Source organism: Aedes albopictus, chromosome 2 (genome assembly GCF_035046485.1).
Source record: "Aedes albopictus strain Foshan chromosome 2, AalbF5, whole genome shotgun sequence".
NCBI lineage: Eukaryota > Metazoa > Arthropoda > Insecta > Diptera > Culicidae > Aedes > Aedes albopictus.
Window position 1 is genome coordinate 492343413 of NC_085137.1, and position 20239 is coordinate 492363651.

The following is a 20239-nucleotide window of genomic DNA, read 5'->3' on the forward strand; positions in this document are numbered from 1 at the left end:
GGAAATTTCCTTGCCTTCCTTGGGCATAGAGTATCTTCGTGCTTGCCACACGATATACGCATGCAAAATGGTCATTGGCAGAGGAAGCTCTCAGTTAACAACTGTGGAAGTGCTCATAGAACACTAAGCTGAGAAGCAGGCTTTGTCCCAATGAGGACGTTACGCCAAGAAGAGAGAAAGAGAGAAAGCATATTTTCTCGGGAATCCAAAAATATATGAAATGGAAAAAGTTTCCACAAAACTTTCCACCGTTGAGAAAATTCATAAAAAAAAACCCGGAAAAACTATGTCCGAACTCGTGGAAAATTTTCAAAAACATATTTTTGGGAATGTAATTTTATAAGCTTTGATCGCTGAAATTTTTGGAATGTACTTTTTTCTCGTTACTGAGTTATGGTCAATTATGTGAAAATGACCATGTAAGTCTATACTATATGGTCGTTTTTCACAAAATTTCCCATAACTCAGGAACGAAAATTAAGTGCATTCCAATAATGTCAGCGATCAAAGCTTATAAAATTACCTTCTTAAAAAACGAGTTCGGACATAGTTTTTTCGGCTTTTCTTTATGAATTTTCTCAACGGTAAAAAATTTTGTGGAAAACTTTTTTCATTTCATATTTTTTTGGACTCCTGAGAAAATTTGCTTTCGTTTTCATTAAAAAAATTGTTTCTTCGATGCTTCGTTCTTGAGCTATGATTTTACAAAGAAAAGGCTTTTATGGCACATTTGGACAGTTTTCAACAAAATAGGCCATAACTTATAAACGAAAAAGTTTATTCCAAAAATTTCAGCGATTAGAGCTTATAAAATAACCTTCTCAAAAATGTTTCTTCGAAAATTTTTCACGAGTTCGGGCATAGTTTTTCCGGCTTTTCCTTACGAACTTTCTCAACTGTGGAAAATTTTGTGAGATACTTTTTCCAGTTCATATTTTTTATTTGAATTTCTGAGAAAATTAGCTTTCATTTTCTAAAAAAAACTTTGTTTCTACGATGCTTCGTTCTTGAGTTATGATTTTTCAAAGTAAGTAGTGTTAGGGGAAAACAAAAAATTTCCACCTGAGTTTTCTGGGAAAATAGGCGACCCTGAATTTTCCTCAAGTTTTTTTTATTCATATATCCATGAGCCCTGCCTGTGAAAAAAGTTTAATGAAAATCTGAGACCCTTCGGCCCAAACCTGTACGGTAATAAAAAAAAATCCCCAACTCTTTCATTCATTATTTCAGAAATTCCACTACAATTTCCTTCAGAATTTCATCTAGGGGGTCCGCACGAAGTTTATCCAGGAATATCTCTAGAAAAGCTTCCATGGATTTTCTCAGAAATTCCTCCAGAGATTCCTACGAAAATCCATACTAGAACTATTTCAAGAAACTACCCGCGGATTCCTTCAAAAATGCTTTCACCATTATTTCAGAAAATCAAAAGTTCAGAATTCTTCTGGAAAATTCTCCAAGGACATTTCTAGATTATTTGACCACAGACTCCTTCAGAGATAGTTCCAAAGTTTCCTTATAAAATTCTTCTAGGGATTACTTTTGGCATTTCCCTGGGGAATCCTTCACAAATTCTTCATGAAATTCCTCCATAAATTTGCCAAAGAATTGCTTTAAGAAAAATTCAATGGATTCCTTCCAAAATTGTTACATCAATTCCTATAGAAATTACTCCTGAAATTCGGTCTTAAAACTACCAAGGTTCCTTTCAGAACCCTCCTTCTAGGGATTCTCTGAGAAACTCTTTCAGGGATTCTTTTAGATATTCCCTGAAGAACTTCTCCAAGAGTTCTTTTTAATTCTTCTTTCCGATTTTCTACAGGGGTTCAAAAATTTTTTCGTACATTCGCTCATGGATTCTTCCAGTGGTTTCTTTCGAACATCTTCCGGAGATTTCTTCAAAATTTCGTATAGATTTTCTTCACGAGGTCCACCAAGGATTTGTTCAGGAATTGCTCAAGGCATGTCGTTGAAATGACATGAAAGTGTCCAGGAATATCTATTTAGATTCATCCAGAATACCCAGAGTTCAAACACAGATTTTTTTTTCTGAAAAATTCTCTGGTACACGAAGAATTTCTTCACGGATTTTTTAAGGAATTTATTCTGCAATAGTTCCTAGGATTTTCTTCAGGAGTTCCTTAAGAAGTATTTCAAGAGTTGTTTTTTCTAAGGATATAGATCCAGAAGCTAATCTGTGCGGTTTCTCGAGGTCTTTGTACAGGAATTTCTTTAGTAATACGTCTACAGATTGTTTCAGGAATACTTTCAGAAAACCCTCCACGAGTATTCAGAAGTTTCCTCTAGGCTAGGAAAAAATCAATAACTTTTTTAAAGAATTCCACCAAAGGTTTCCGGGATTTCTAGGTAGTTCTTAAGATATTCCCCCAGGGATTTCAGGTATACCTCTAGAGGTTCATTGACAGAGTACTTCTTGAGATTTCTATAGCGATTCTCCTGCTGCTGATATTTGTAGAAATCCCTTCAGAAATTCCTGCTTGTATTCCGTCTGAAATTCTATCAGGGATTACTCAAAAAATATCTTCAGAAACTTCTACATGATTTCTGCTGGAGAATTCCTCTGGAATATCCGCAAGGGATCTGTTTGAAAGTTCTTCCATGAAATCCAAGAAATTTCTCTAAAAATTTCCTACAGATTTTCTTTTGGGAATTCTCCCAAGGGTTCCTCCAAGGATTTCTTGAGAAATTTCTTCAGGGACTCCTACAGGAATTGATTCAGATATTCCCCCTGGATTTTTCCACAAGTTTCTCCATTAATTGTACAAACGTTTTTTTGGAAGAAGTTTTGAAAAAATCCTTGAATAAATTTCTTAACAACTCATTGGAAGATTGCTAAATGAGATTCCTAGAAGAATTTTTGGATGATTTTCTAAAGAAATTCTTGGATAAATATTCCTGAGGAAATTTCTGAAGGACCTGCAAGCATTCTTCAAGAAACTGCTTTAAAAACCTTCTCCATTCAAAAAAAAATGATGAACTTAAGTACTACATGGAGACATTTTTGAAAAAAAGTCTGCAAAAACATAAATAAACTGATAGTGTTCTTTTTTTCATTTTTGAAAGAATACGTGGAAGAACTAGAGAGCCCTCTGCAAGTGTATATTGTTCAAGAAAAATCTTTTTAAATTCCTGTTACAAGATTGTGGAGCAATTTCAATCGAAATTACGGAGACAATCTTTGGAAAACTTTCTGAAGCATTACCGAAATAAATTCTGATAGGGGGTCGTCCATAAATGACGTAGCTTTTGGGGTTGGGGGGGGGGGGGGGGGTGGGGGGTTGAAGTGGGTGTTTGTGATTTTGTGACAAAGTGTGATGATAGGGGGGTAGAGGTTTATGATATGCTACGTAGCTTTCTACTATGCTTATAAAAAAAAATATTTCGTAATTAAAAAATAAAATTAAAAGTTTCCTTATCTAGCATTATTCCAGGAGTTTCTTATATAGTTTCTACAGTACTTCCTCCAAGAACTACTCCAACAATTTCTTAAGGAACTCCTCCAGCTGCTTTGTAAGGAATTTCTCATGTATAGGTTTTTTCAACAGGAGAAGGATAACATTTTCACAAGAATTCCTACTAGGAATCCCAGGCTTCTGAAAACACCCCAAAAGGAACTTTCAGAAGAATTTCAGAAGAACGCCTGGAGGAATCTTGAAAGGAAATCATAAAGAAATTCCAAAAGAAATACCGTGAGGAGTTCCTAGAGCAATTCTAGATGGAACTTTTGGAGAAAATGTTGAATAAACTCCTCTCAGAAGGATCTATTTGTAGAGTCTCTGAAGGAACTTCTGGATAAATCCTGGTTCAATTTCTGAAGAAAACACGGAAGAAATTATTGAAGGAGTCCCGGAAGAAATTTCTGAAGGAGTCCCGAAAATAACTTTTGTGGAATCCCGGAAGATATCCAGATAGTGTTCCTAGTGAAATCTAAGAAAGAAAATCTTGAAGGAATTCCAGAAAGGGTGAATGGAGGGATGCCGGAAAAAGTTCCTGGAGGAGTCCTGGGGGAAAAAAACCTAGATGAATCCTAGAAGGAAGTCCTCGAGGAATCCCAGAAGAAACTCCCAGAAGAAACTCCCAGAAGGAATGAATTCCTGAAGGAATCAGAAAAAGAACCCTTGAAGGAATCCCAGAAACAACTCCTGGGGGGGGTTTTGAAAGGTTTCGCCGGAGGGGTTTCCTGCAGAGATCTCGGAATGAATATTTGAGTGAATTCCTGGAGGAAACCATGAAGGAACTCCTGAAGAAATTCCGTTTAAAATCCCCGAAGAGATGTCCGAAAAAATTCTGGTCTGGTCTGGTGGAACAGAGGAGAAGAAAACCTTGAAAGAACTTCCGAAGGAACCCATGGATAAAATTTTAGAAAAACCCTAGAAAAAAAACTCGCGGAGAAATTTCAGAAGGAAACTAAGAAGGAACTCCGGACGGAGTTGTTGGAGGGATCTCTGAAGGTACACCTGAAGGAAAAAAGAGAAAATCTGAAATGCAATCTCAAAGGAAATTCGTGGAGAAATCCCAGAAGGAAGTGTTGGTGGAATTTAAAAGAAAGGAATTCTCAAAAATGGGAATCCCAATAGAAACTCCATGAGAATTTCCAGAATAAACTGCTGAGAAAATTTTAGAAGAAACTCCTTCAGCGTCCTTCAAAAATCGTGGTGAGTTTTATTCAAATGTAACCAAATCGATATTCTTAACAAATTTATTAGTGAGCAAACTAATGTCTTCGAAAGAGCCCTAGGCTAATATAGTATTGAACTGTATTGGGAGCATCAACTTCTTGTTCTTCGGTAAGGGTGGTACAATTGAGTCACTAGCTTTGGTGATAATCTCCTCTGGTTAAATACTCGGCAATGTTTTCTTGCTGTTGTTGTTTTTCAATAACATTCGTTAAGCATACAAGTTAAAATTGAAATCAGATCTAAGTGTCGATAATTTTCGTTACTTGCTTTTTGAAATGATATTTTGTTGAAGGGGGGGGGGGTGTTTAACAAGCTACGTCATTTATAGGGGGGTATCCAAATTTGTGACGAAATGCTACGAGGGGGGAGGGGGTATTAAAAATCGCTTAAAAAAGCTACGTCATTTATGGACACCCCCTAGAATCCCTGAATAAGTTTTCTTGAGGAATTTCTAAACAAATGCATGGACTACAATTCTTCCTGAAAGAGTTCCTGAAAGATTTTCTGATTTCTAAAGGAAATCCCTAGAGGAATTTCTGAAAGAATTTCTGAATTTCTGTGGAATAAAATGTTCTGGAATTGCATCCATTAGAGAAATTTTTCAATGAATTGCTGGAGATACTCCTAGAATAATTTCCTGAGAATTTTCAAGATGATATCGTGAATAAATCCCGAAGAAAAAGTCTTGGATGAAATTCTGATAATATTCGTTGATCCCTTAGGAAATTGCTATAAACATTGCTTACGGAATTGTAAGCAGTGTTTATAGCAATTTCCTAAGGAATTTCTGTAAGAGTCCCAGGAGGAGTTTCTAAAAAAAAAAACATGGGATAGTTTCAAGACTAATCTTTCAAGAAATTTCTTGAGGAACTTTTTAAGAAGACCCAGATAAAAATTCCTAAAGGAATCTGCAAAAAATTTGGATCCATTCGGGAATTTCCTGCAGGGATTCCTATAGAATCTACCCCAGGGGTTCCTTCACAATTTTTTCGAGGGATTTCTTCAGAAAATCTCCCATGGCATTTATTGTAAATTCGACAAATAATTTCTTCAGAAATATCTCCAGATTTTTCTTCAGATATTTCTTTACAAATTTCTCCAAGGATAACTTTGAAAAAACTTCCACAGATTTTTCGATAATTCTTTCACAGACCCATGCTGAAATTCATCCTAGGATTTATTTAAAAAACCTCTTACGAGTTCCTGCAAAAAAAAAACAAAAAAAAAAACTCCCAGGGATTTCTAAAGAAATTCTGTCAGGGACTCCTATGGAAATTCCTCGTAGATTTACTTTAAAAAATCGTCCCGGAAATCCTAAAGAAATTCAGTCCAAATTTTTTCACAAAATCTTCTAGTGATTCCTTTAGACTTTGGAATGTCCTCCAGATTTTTTTCCAAGTACTTTTTAAGAAAGTATTACACGGATAGTTTTCAAAATGTTGAATGGATTCCTTTGGAAAATACTTAAAGAATTCCATCTCAAAAATCATGGGAAAAAATTAGGGAATCATGCTTGGATACATTAAAAAACAAAAATTCAGAACTCCATCAAAATTTTCTCAGAAGCTTTCTAAAACAATTCTCCAAAGATTGCTTCCAAAATTCTTCAAAAGATTATTGCGGAATTTCCCAAGATTTCTTCACATTCCTTCAGATACTCCTTCAAGACATTTCTCTTCCAGAAATAACTCCAAGGATTTTTTTTTAAGAAAGTCTTGGAAAATCCTCCAAGGACTCTTTCTGAAAACTTTCGACAGATTCTTTCAGATATTCTTATGAGGATTCTTATGAAAAGGCTGGAAGACATTCTTGCAGAGATTCCTGCGGAAATTCACACATTTCATCAGAAATTCCGCCGGGTATTGCTCCATGTATTTTCAAAGAAATTCTTCCAGGATTTCCTCCAAGCATATATCTAGGAATTTCCATATGGATTCTTCTAGAAATTGATTTAAAAAATGTTTAGGATATTTATTAGGGCATTTCTCTCTTTTTTCAATATGTCTCAAGAGGTTTTGATAAGTATTCCACCAGGGGTTTCCAGAGGGTTTCTTCAGGTATTTCTCCAGAAAATGCATCTCAGGATTTTTAAAATACAGGTACTCTTCGATATAACGTACAAAAAAATTTTCTCTTTGTACGTTATATCGAATCAGACATTTTTTTTTGTATTTTTTATGTTAGCATTGATGTATTCGACGTGAAATTAACCCCAAATAATGATTTCGATGAAATTCACAAAAACAATTATGAAAAACATTAGTTTTCACGAAAAACTCATTTCGTTTTTCGTGCTTCGATATAACGTACATTTTGCTTCGATATAACGTACACAAAATTTTTCCCCAAATTGCGCTAGTTTTGGGTAAGAAGGCTAATACGGCAACACAGCATTGATTTGAGTGCTGTCGTAGATTATCAGGTGGTTATAACTGGAAAAAATGAAATTTTTCAATGGTGTACGTTATATCGAAGCAAAATGTACGTTATATCGAATTCGCTATATCGAGGGTACGCTATATCGAGGGTACGCTATTTCGAGGGTACGTTATATCGAAGAATACCTGTATTACTGTTTTTTTTTCAGGAATACATTTAGTTTTTTTTTTAAATTGCCTCTGAAATTTCTTCAGTGATACTTTCGGAAATATCTTTAGGGACTTCTTCAATATTCCAAGAATTATTTCAGAAACTTTAGCAGGAATTGCTCAAGCAGTTCCTACAGAGATTCCTCCAGGAATTCATCCATGGGAATGTATCAGTAAAGAGGCAAAGGCCTGTATGGGCCTTTGTGAGTATAACAATGCATGTATATCTGATGCTATTGGAAACCCTTAAATAATCCATATCCCTCACCCTTGAAGATGTCCTAAATTGCTCTTAAGGCGAAACTGGAAGCATTTTCTCATTTTTTCGGATTTTGATTTTTTATTAAAAAACGAAGCAATATTTTCAAAATCGGTTTTCGTACACATGTAGAGTATGGATCAACCCAAGTAACACACTTGTCACCGAAGAGTCACGGCGGCGCAGGTTTTTGTTACGCAGAAGTCACTGTGACTTCCTTCTAGCAAGTAAGTGTTTATTTGTTAGAAGAAAGTCACACTGACTTATGCGCAACAAAAACCTACGCCGCCGTGACTCTTCGGTGACAAGTGTGTTACTTGGGAAGGTATCTTCTGAATTTTTTTGAGGTGGAAAATGTGTTCCATTTTTGCAGAAACCATTTTTTTGTGAAATTTTGTTCAAAAATGGTTTCTGCAAAAACGAAAAACATTTTCCACTACTAAAAAAAATCAGAAGATACCTTGATCCATACTCTACATGTGCACGAAAACCGATTTTGAAAATATTGCTTCGATGATGATGATTAACCTGGGCTTGTTAGGGGAATATCTGTAAATAAAAGAAAATCGGGTTAAGTACGGTTCCTTTGAATTGACTTGACTCGAGTCAAGTACAAGACACTGAAGACGACCTTACAGTTGAGGTCGAAATACGTATCTGTCAAAGGATGCAAATTCTTAGTGGAATTCAAAGGAACCGTACTTAACCCGATTTTCTTTTATTTATAATTGCTTCGTTATTTAATAAAAAATCAAAAACCAAAAAGTGAGGAAATGCTTCCAGTTTCGCCTTAAGTCTCTTCGCTGCTTCTTTCCCGTAAACCAACCTTATACAGTCTGCCTAATTGGATGTGGTTATAACATCAATGCAACATTACCTTTAATGCCTTCAATTTGCCAAACTACGGTATGTTATAAATTTTGTAGCATTTTTTTAGATTTGATCCACAATGCATTATGACGACGGAACGTAACTGTGGATGATTTAATTCTTCGCGCTCTCTCGCAAGCATAGGGGCACACTTTTTCGAGTGTATCGAAGACCAGAGTTCGAATACCTCCACACAGTTACGAGCCTGACCAGACGCGGGGTCTTATTGAACCGAACTCCAAAACAGTTGCTGACTCCCGACTTTTAAACCAAACAAACAAACAAAGACTTCCACGACCATCCTACTTCATATGCTTCACCTTTCATCGCCTTCATAGCACTATGTACTGCTGCTTTTCGGGATGTTCTGGCCGACCGACCGGCTGACTGTTCGATGCACCGTTACCCGTTCTGATCGGTGCACAATTCAAACATCATCAGTCAATCATCATCGATTGTATACAGTCAGTGCACGAGAGGGAATATGCTTCGATTCGTGATGATGGATACCCAGCAGAAACCAAAACTGCTCTAACTGATCGAACACAGACCCAGACGAGACGAGAACGCGCAAAGACCGTTCGTTCGTCAGCTGAGAAGTCAGCGTAAAAGAAACGTGAATTTGAGAGTTACAATGCCCCATGACTGTATTGAACCTTTCTGATGGGGAACAAAAAATGAGCAAAGTCCAAAACGGCAACGGCATGAAAAACGATGAAGGATATACTCCCGTGTGACCGATCGCTGGTTTGTATTTCGGAGACTGGAAAGGATGTGGTAGTTACAGTGTTTGAAGACAACCAGTTGAACTTTAATCGAAGATTCTCAATATGTGTCAAAGACATTACCGACCTACGTATTTCATGTCCTTGGAACGAACATTGTAAAGAAGAGCATTGCTAGTTTCGTCAAATTCTTCCGTAGATCTTAGACATGGATGAATAAAAACTCAATTCATTGATCGCATCCAACAGAAGAAATACCAAAACAGCCAGCAACACTTCTTCCCACTCCGTCAGCAATAGGAAGCATAAAGCCACCGCAAAAATAACCGCACAAGATCAACCGCAACCGTCGTCCGGTCGCTCCAGCCAGTAGTGAGGTCTCGGCGTCGACGTCTCTGTGTACCTAACCTACTGCGCGAATCAAGCAGAGATTCTTATAGAATGCTCAAAATGCTCTCGTAGCGCAACCGACGATACGCTTGAATGTGTGCGCGCTGTGCTGCTGTTTTAAACTTCTCTCCACTCCAGTTCCTGACCCGTCCGAAAAGCCAGACAAACTATACCACCGATGATCGGGTAATTGAAGTAACCTTCTCCGATGACGACGGCGCGAATGGTCCATAGCAAAGCATGGCAAACAATCATCAACACAAGTACCCAATACAGTAGCGTTCAGAAGTAGTTAGACCTGACTTTCTGTCGTATTTCCCCATGGTACCCGAGCAGGAACGAATAATTGCAAATAATTGCAAATAACTTATTTTGGTATTCTGTAGGAATTGATAAAATACCTCAACGAGTTATTGGTTTGGTGTTTGAGGTATTATTCAATTGTGGAAAAATCACTATTTGTATGGAAAAATCGTCGATTATTATTTAGGTATTGCCATTATTCACGTGTTAGGGGTCATTCAAATATGACGTCCATCATTTAGGGGGGAGGGGGGGCCTGAGAAAGTGTGACACTCCATGTATAAGGCAAACAAAATAGCGTGACAGAGGGGGGAGGGGGTCTGAAATTCCAGAAAAATGATGGATGTCATATTTGAATCGGCCCTTATGCACAGAATACGCACCAGTTATTATTTTAGGTATTTTACCTCTTATGCCAGGACTTCTTAATACCTCATTCAGATTGTAGGTACTCGGTTTTCCATGTCTGAATTTGGTATTCTACCGCTATTTTCTCCTGCTCGGGTAGTGCTGAACATCACCGGTGGGAAAGATCCAGGGGGATGACGAAGGGTCAGAATCAGCATCTCAGCATCCGATTCAACATGGCGTCGTTTTTGTTTTCATTGCTTTATTCATGACAAAAATGCGCATGAAACATGGACACTGCTTCGCTGGCTGCTACATATAATATCGTGCTAAGTGATAAACAAAAATAAACAATCATCAAAACCAACAATTTCGTTCGAAATGTGTTATTTCCGAAATGACAAAAATATTAACGCGCACTGAAACGGCAAAAACTAGCAATAGCCAATATCTTACAAAAATATTGATGATGACTATCTAAGTCTTTTATAATAGAGAGATGTGCCTTCTTTTTATCATCTGCACGAAAAACTATTGCAAAATCTCCTTAGAATTTCGAGGAATTCAATAAAAACCTGAATTTTTATTGCTTCGTCCATACAAAGTGTTAGGCAAATTTGATCAAGTTTATTGCTAATTTCTAATTTTTAATTGTGCGATCACTCTTTGGCGAGCGTTCGTGCGAGACAGTCGCAACTTTTCGTTCGTCCGGTTTGTCTCCCGATCAGGGTCGTGGAATTTCGAAAGGAGAACATGACATACGACAGCTGTAGCCAATCGTTTCCCATACGAACGGACTGCTGTGATGCTTCATCTCTCACCCAGTAACACACTCGTTCGCTGCTGCTACAGAAACAAGTGTGTATGAAACATGAAATGATACACTTGGATTTTCGTTTCATTTATGAGTCATTGAAATACTTCAACATGCTAAAAACACTATTTAAACCGCATTTTTCAATAATGGTTCACGCCAATAGAATGATAATTATGTTTTATGAGAGAGGATAACAAATTCGACCACTTAAATCTAATTAATCGGCGCCTGTAACCATTGAGAGACTAGCGCGCACCAGTGAGACACTAATGCTCTGACGGGTGAAGCACAAGCAATGCGACCGGGTGGGAGACTACCGAGTGCTACGATGAGCGGAAAAGTTTTTAAAACGAACCGAGTGATTAGAAAAATGTATGAAACGGTTGAAGTGACTCATTCAAATGCTGCATGAAAGTGTATCATTGAAACGAAATTGTACACCCCTGGTTGGTATCAATAAACTGCGCGCCCAATGGTCATGCAACAAAATGGCTAAAATAGTAAAACAAATAGCTTCAATTCGATGCAAAACCAGGCCATACTAATCCAGAGCCACGTAGTTTTACATACTAGATGAAATAAGCACATTTTTTTGATACTGTAGAGAAAATTAAAATTTTTGTTTTATCAGATATGGAAATTAGCAACCTGTGTACTTTTTAGTGGTTTGAAAATTCTAATTGTCTTCAGCTTCAGGCGCCGTCTTGTAAAGGTGAGTGACCATGATGGATTTTTTTAAATAACTTTTCAGAAAATTAGCCTGTTAGGCACCCTACACACTACTCAAACGGTTTGACCAACATTGACTCCGCCCCCAGGTTGGTGGTTGAGTTGGTGCTGTGTTTGACCGTGTGTGATGCTGTTTGACGAACCGATTTGGCAGTTCGTCAAACCGATTTGGCGGTTGGCGGTTTGGTTGGCAAAAATCAAACCAGTTTGATTTTACTCAAACCAACGGTGGGCGGAGCCAATGTTTGACGAACCGATCGTACCGTGTGTAGTGTTGTTGCACAAACATAGTGCGATTTCAAATGGGAAAGGATGTTGGTGCAACCAAAGTGACATGTTGGTGCAACACGATTTGGCAGTTCGTCATACAGTTGCAGAAACATTCGCTGGTTCGACCAACCTGGGGGCGGTGGCAATGTTGGTCAAACGGTTTGAGTATTGTGTAGGGTGCCTTAGAGATCATGGAACATTAAAACATAGATTGGTTAACGTAAAATGGGCGAAAATGAGGCTTGAAGTTTAAAAACACTTTCGCATTTTTTCCTGCCGCATACTGTACTCTGTCTATGTGGTCGTCGAACGTACGCAAGTTGACCGGATGTTGCTCCTGATATTGCGGCCAGCTGAATTTGATATTGGCCGACAGCTTGTCGACGAGCTTTTGCAGCTTGATGGGGTTGGAAAGATGGTTTCCATCTCGATTGTCCTTAGATGTCCACACAGGTGTCGAACAACCATAGCAAACTGGATTAGCGATTTCAGCATGTACGCCTTTTAGCAGGAGTTGCGCGAACCCTGGCTACCATGTGATATACAGCTTGTTCCGGCCTCCCGTACATTTTTCGTAGATTGGCCATGATTCGTTAACGGATGTAACAAGAAACTGCTTCCTGCCTCGTTTGCAGTAGCTTTCAGCATTTGATATAGACACCCGGAGAATGAGTGGCTACACGCATCGGTTGAATGCTGGCAACTACTTACCAATAGCGACCTTTTGATGGGATCCCCGAAAACACCGGCAAGTCCGCCATAACTCTTAGTTTATCGTGAAGGTATGAGGGGTTCCTATTCTATCTGGCGCATCTAGACAAGTTGTTCCACTTCCTCTAAATGACATAGATACCTCCATAGTAGGGGTGGTGGGGGTAAAGTGGACAGGTGGGGTAAAATGGACAGGGTACAGTTTCATGGCTTTTATTGTTTTTCAAAATGTTTCAACGATTGAAGCTTATGCCTAAGCATGAATCATTATACTTTTGCTGATCTTGAACATTAAAATCAAATAAACCTCTTCAAGGTGACAAAAACTTTAAAAATCACGTGGTTTCACGTAGATTACAAGCCGGGTCACTTACCAACATCGCCAATGGAATACTGGGTTTAATAGGTATCGGGATATCTTTTGGTCGAAACGGTTCCTCCTGTTGTAGTTGACTCGCTGTGGCATCTTGTTGTGGACATGCCGTGGCTCCGTGCGGTAGAAACGATGTCGTCTGTTAAAGTTGAAACACTACAATGCATTTTTGCGATTTAAAATTTTTTGGGCCTGAAATACACAGAGTCTAATATTTGACAAGGAAAGAACTGAAGAAACAACACCAGTGGGCACTAATAAAAATTCGATCGAATCAAACAAAATATTGGAGCATTGGTTTATTTTTAGGAAAATATTTGACCCTGTGTACCAACAGCCTTAAGAACACCACTCGGCGTTTTTTTTTCTCTCCAAAAATAGGCGGGATTTCTACTTCCGCTTGAATCTGTCACATTCTGTCAGGTTTCTTGCATTATTGCCGAATCACTACACGGTGAATCATTCGGTCTGTCGAAGAATTAATCTAGAAAATTATTTTTGAATACATATCTTCAGATTTTTTTTTTAAAGATTCCTGTATAAAATCTTTAGGGTATTTCTTCAGAAAATCGCCCGACAAAGCTTCTCTTTCATAAATGAAATGATTCAGACATTTTGCAAGAAATAACTTTAATGATGTATTTGAAAGTTCCTTTAGGGATCGTCCATGGATTCCTTCAGAAACGTTCTCTGCAGTTTGATAAAAAAAATCTAACGTTCAGAATTACTTTGGAAATGCCGCCAAGGCTACGGCATCTTCCACAGCCACCTCTGAAAATCTTCCATAGGCTTCTTAAGAAATGCAAAAAGTTCCTTCAAACATTCTTCCAGAGATTCCTTTACGAATTCCCCTGGAGATACCTTCATAAATTAATTATAAAATTCCTACAATGAAGTCTCCTATGGACTTCTTACTAATTTTATCAATGAACTAGCTGTCCCGGCAAACTTTGTCTTGCCGTCTTGGGGTGGTTTGACAACTATTGAGCTCAAAATACCACCGCACTCTAGATTGATTTCATTTCGATCGTGTTGATTTCCTTCCCAGCTCATGGAAAATCAGTACTTTATCATTTTTGTTACTTTTCTAGTTGATTTTCGAAACTTTTTGTGCATATAAACACAGTCACCACGAATACGAACCATACCATGCAAGAGTCATGCTGATCGGTTCATCCGTTCTTGAGTTTTGTTGCCTCAAAGGAACTTCAAACTCATTTTTATATATATAGACTAGCTGTACCCGGCAAACTTTGTCTTGCCTACTGCGTTTTTTGACGTTTCAAGTTTCTATCCAAGACCAAGTCCCCGGTAAAAATGTATGAAAGTTCAATTTTCAAAAACTCTCATTTTCTCCATGTTTTTTGCCTCATAAACCTTCCTTGGGTGAAAACTTACAGAACAAAACTATGACGATCAAAATCGGACCTTCCGTTCGCAAGTTATGCGTGGTCTCACGTATGCCACTGCATTTTTATATACATAGATCCCTTAGGAACTTACTCCGGTAATTCTATTTGAAATCTACCAAGGATTCTTTCAGAAACTTCTCTACTGGTTTCTTCATTATCTCTTCCAGGGATTCTTGAAGAAATTTCTCCAGGGCGTGCTTCATAAAGCTTATTTTGGATTCTTTAAGGTAGATTTCCATGATTTCTTCTGAAACTCTACCACGAATTTCCTGAAAAGTTGAAAGAAATCTTGACAAAAAAAATCTCTTGAAGATTTTTATATAAATTCTTACAGGGTTTTTATTTCGAAAAATTTTCCAGTCCTTCAGAAATTCGCACAGATGTCTCTTCAAGAAGTTCAGGAATTGCTCTTGAGATTCCATTTAAAATTCTCGCAGAACTGGGTACAGGGATTCGGGAATTAATGCATTATTATTTTCAGACATACACGCAGGATTTCATCCTGATGTTCTCCCCAGTACTTTTTTTAAAATGTCTTCGGGACACAAAAAAGCTACGCGAGACAGGGCACAACACTTTAAGTCTTTACAAAAAAAAATGAAAGAATTTTGATTTACCTTTTCAGTTGACCGGATTCAGGTTCGATGTTTTCCATCAAAAGGACGATGTCCAACTGATTACGTTAGGCAATATGTTCCCAAACTTTTAGGTGCGCGACACCCTTTTGTCAGCAGACACACTTTTCGCGACCCACCATAGAAATTTCTTCATTTGTTGTCTGTTACAATAAAATATTCTACTGTCCCTCGCGACCCCTGGATGAAAGTCGGTAACCCCCAGGGGGGTCGCGACCCACAGTTTGGGAAACCATGCGTTAGGAAGTAATGCATGCTCATACTGTACACAGTACAGTTGGTTAAGTACTATAAGTTTTGTGTCCTGTCTCGTGTCGCGTTCTTGTATATTGTCGAGGTTCTTACCTAAGCACAAATCTCAACAAATTGAAGTAATAGTTATTTATGTAACGAGTTGCAAAATGATGATTTTTACAGCACGAGTCGTACATTTATTCAACGAGGCTTGCCGATTTGGATAAATACGAAGAGTGCTGAAAAAATCGAGTTTTGCAACGAGTTCCATACAAAATTTTATGCAAAGAGTTTTTTTCGTTATACAACTCATTTGAGTTGCATAATGTTCATAATACATAATTCATAATTCATAATCATAAACAACGCCGGTGAAATGTGTTACAGCGCACACAACTAACAAACGCCATTCCATTTTTATTTATATGAATAGATTACCTGGAAGAACTAGAGATCTCTCTGCAGGTTCCTATAAACATGTATAAATTTCTTGAAAAAATTCTTGAAAGAATGAAGCAATATTGGACAAAACTTAAAAACAAATGAAGAAAAGACTGAACAAAGTTTATGCAATTTGTGGAACAATACCTTGAGGAATTTTTCGAAAAAAAGAACATCTCAAGGAACCTCTGGAGAAATCCAAACAATACCCAACTAACAATCGCATGCCACAATCAAGCATGCATGCTGAATTGTTGCATTATAATAGTAATGATAGCTGTACTTAAATTATGCTGTATTATCAATGATAATTTAAAACACTTTTCAAGAGTTTCTATTCGACTTGCAGTAATTCCTTTACAAAATAGTTTAACAAGACCGTTTCTGCCTCTTGTTAAGTTAATGTAAAAATTAGCATATGTATCTGTATAATGTGTTTTTCACAAGTCGAATAAGCGCTTTTGTTTTATCAAACTTCGACTTAGAGTGCAGGATGAAAAACACGTGTTTTTACTGAACAGCAGCTGAACAAATGTGTTCTTCAGTTGATAACCATAATGTTCTGTAGTTCTGTTGTAATTCACAACTGCTGAATAGGAGTCGAAGTGTGATCATTATGAAACCAAGGGAAGTTTATGTTTTGATTTGAGTGCTTCAATTCATTATTTTTAGGATGGCGCAGATAGGAAGGCATGCGGCTGGCAATCGACGGGTCTCGAGTTCGAATCCTGATTTAGGTAAATTTATGTGCAGTTATTATTTCATAGTAATTGTTCATAGCATAAATTCCAATCATAAACTGGTGGAAAATGAAAAAAAATGAATAATATTTATTTTTAATCATTTTGCTAAAGCTGAATAATAGCTTTACTATATATTTCTAAAACGCTTTTAACAACAAATAGTTCAGTTGGTACACAACACTAGGCCTTTTAATTTCTTCAAATTTGTGTGAACAAAACCCGAGCAAAGGTTGTACCTGAAAATTATAAAAATGTTATTCAGCACCTTGCTGAATTAATTTGTCATGAATGCGCTTGTTAAATGAACGATTGTTAGTTGGGTAATTTCTGAAGATGTTTCTGCAAATATATCTAAAAACCCTAATAGAAAACCCCAGAACAAGTTCTGAAAGAATCCAGAATCTCTGTGAAAAACTGTTTTGTGAAGAAACTCGTTTAAAAAAAAAAGAAATGAGAAATTTCTAAAAGAATTTCCGGAGATACACCAAAGTAAAACTTCTGAACGAAATTTCTTTAATATTCCCGAAGAAATTCCTTTAGTTATGTTCGAGAAATACTTTAAGGAAAATATACATAAACTTCTGTAGCAATCCTTAAAGGAACTTCCTAAATTATCACTTAAGGAATTACAGGAGGAATTTCTGATAGAATTTCTGAGGGAACCCGTAGACTAGAAGATATTTAGAAACCCCTGGAGAATTTTTCAAAGAAATGAATTAGAAATTCAAGGAATATCAGGAGAAATCTTTGGTGGAATTCTTGCAGAATTTTTTCTGGGAAATCCCGCGAGAATCTCCTTTTTATGAACACAAATTTTGACAAGTTTATTAAAAATTCCTAGAGGAATTTCTGATGCTGGCCGAGGAGTTTGAGGAGAACATTCTAAAGAAGAACATGAAAAAGCGTAGGCGCAATTTTGAAGTCATTTCCATGCAATCTGTAATTCATTCCTGAGTTTATAAATATCTAGGTGTCCGTTCACGAATAAAAAGCTCAAACATCATAATTAAATGACTAGGGTAAAAGCTCCCTTAGTGGAGGTAGTGGCAATTTAGCACTATTTCGACCAAAAAGCTTGCAAATGGCATTTTTAATAGATGTATCATACTTAATTAATAACATTAATTCAGTTTTGCATTCAGGATTTGGCGGAAAACCTATTTTAAATAATTATTTTACTTTTTTTGCTCCTTTGCACCTATATCGGTGGTAGTGTTCCTATAGTGGTCCCATAAGAATTCAATGGGATGCGCCACTATAGGAAAAAATGTTAAATTTTACCTCCATAATAGGAACGGTGTACCTATAGTTGGTGCAAAAACTGAAATAAATAATGCTTTTTACATTTTTCCTAGCAAATTTAAGTAAAAAACTACCGATTAACGATTTTTATTTTGTAGTATTATCAATTTCATACAATTATTTTAGTACAAGGAGCTACTAATAGCACCACTATTGGTACATTTACCCTACTTATTGTTCATTTCCATTCAAACACAAACGAAATCTAGTGACCAAAAAATATTGAATGCCGTTCGGCCGCCACTGTTAAAGCATTGAGGGTGTGCGAAGGAGTTTGCGCTCTTGTTCAGTGGTCTCTGCTGGTCTCCGGTCCCATTCGATACTGGAACCGACTGGATGGATGGATACCGTCTGCGCGCGGTAGAACTCACTCGCATGTTTGAACTCCTACTTGAATGGCAAAAACACGTAAAAAAACACTCACACAAGTCAACAAGATTCTCAAGACTTTGCGCCTTCTCTTTCGCGCCTATTGATACCCTTTTATTTTCGGATCTTTTTTTTTGCAGAGTGGGTGATCGAGTGTTGCAGAGTGACGCAGAGCAGAGGAAGACAAACCGCGCCGCTGCCGGTGGACTTTAGTAGCGATCGAAATACGATCGAAGCGGCGGGCGTGCGCGCGCGTGGAGTTTGAACCTGAACGGGTCTCTACACAGCTACATCTACGCCAGGAGAGCGAGTTGTTTTCTGGGAGTGCATCGCGTCGCGAACGAATGCATAGGATCTTTGCGTTTGGCGTTTGAGCTCCGTTGGTGTGTTAATGTTGGCCGGTGCTCTGGATTTGGTTTGGCATTGGCGTGTTCCGAACGGATGGGATTGGGATGTGGTGACCACATAATAATCGTTGGAGCGTGAAAAGTCAACTTGGAAGAGTGAAAAAGTGCAGTGAAGTTAAACATAGCACAGGAAGAGCCGAAGAAATAAGATGTATAGCCTTTGATTTGTGTTATTACCAGCAGCAGCGTTGTGTTTGTCTGTGCTCGAATAAGGCAAGTGAAGGTTTAAAATCCAAGAGCTGATTCCAGCCAGTCAGTGGTGAAAGGAGAAGAGAGCGGTGGTGACTCCCCGAGGGGATTGGGGAAACGATATTTTATAAACAAAAACCTTCGCGCAAAAGAGGAGCCGATATACTACCGACCGCTGGCTGGAGAGAAGAAGCGATCCGTTGGTTTGGTTGGGCGATGTTTTGCCTAATGAACGGGTCATTGACAGTGGATTAGAGCGGCATCATCACAGGAGAAGAGTCGCGCGCGAGTCAAATTGGAGAAACAAAAAAAGAAAAGCAACGCAATCGGATTGAAGAAAAGCAGCCGTTTCTGGTGGTGATCGCAGAAGGGCGGGAGACGACTGTTTCGCTGGAATTTCGGCATCAGGTATGTTTCAGAGCTAATCGATGAAGACTTCACCGACCGGCGGCGTCAATATCAATTTGGGACAACATCATTTCTCGAGCCATTAGGGCCGTTTTCGGAATTCACAGCCACTTCCGGGCTATCCGTTGCTGGGAGGACCCCCACTGAGAGGAAAGCATATTACGGTGTGTGTTTCACAACAGTGATGATACCTTCGGCTTTGAGGAGGGATGTTAAAGTGTGTAATGATGGTATCATTATCGCAGTGTGAACTTTTTCGTTTGCATTCAACTGTTTTAGGTAATGATTTAAATAACTAATTATAACCCTAAGGCAATTGTTTACAGACGAAAATAATAGAAGAGAATTGTACTAAGTCTGACTTGAAGCACATTCCGAAATGAATTTTAAACTTAGTCAAACAAAATTGCTCTTATTTTTAACAATATAATATTAATTGAATTTTTGCGGCTATACCAGTCGGCCAGTATGTCTGAAATAGACGTGGAAAATGAAAGCCGTTGAAGGCAAAGTGCGATTAGTTGACAAATTGAGAGACAACCTGATGAAAAATTTACTACTCGTTTTGGTGGGAGTTGAACCCACGACTCCGTATCGCTGTCCGGCGCTTCAATCAACTAAGCCACAGAACGATTTACGATTTGCGTAAACTTGTGAAACACTTTCTACAAGTTTATGTCTACTTCGGCTCTTAGATGTCAATCTCTCGTACTCCCGGCCAAGTACGAGCGTACTGTTTTAGAATGTTAATATTGAAAAAAAAATCATGCATTTGTGAGTTTCAGAAAATATTTTTTAACATTCACTTTCCAACATGAAGAAGTTATTTATTATTTGTTTCAAGTACCGTACAATAGTATAAAAGACATTCGGATCCGGTCTTGCAAATGTATTAATATTTTAGTATAAATATTGGCAATGCAGCTCAAAACAAAGTATTTAAAAACTCTCGTGCAATTTTTTTCTTGTTAAGAGAGATTTTACCATTCACGACATTCGTCTCTTACCGTGCAATA

General features: G+C 37.8%; 1 long non-coding RNA gene across 1 annotated transcript in view; it reads left to right on the plus strand.

The window, feature by feature from the left end:
* LOC115265441 (uncharacterized) overlaps positions 1–19132 on the plus strand; it is a 57511-nt gene extending 38379 nt beyond the window's left edge. Inside the window, exon 2 of the long non-coding RNA XR_003896670.2 lies at positions 18360–19132. This is a non-coding gene — a long non-coding RNA (uncharacterized LOC115265441). The remainder of the gene's footprint in view (positions 1–18359) is intronic.
* Positions 19133–20239: the final 1107 nt, after the last annotated feature.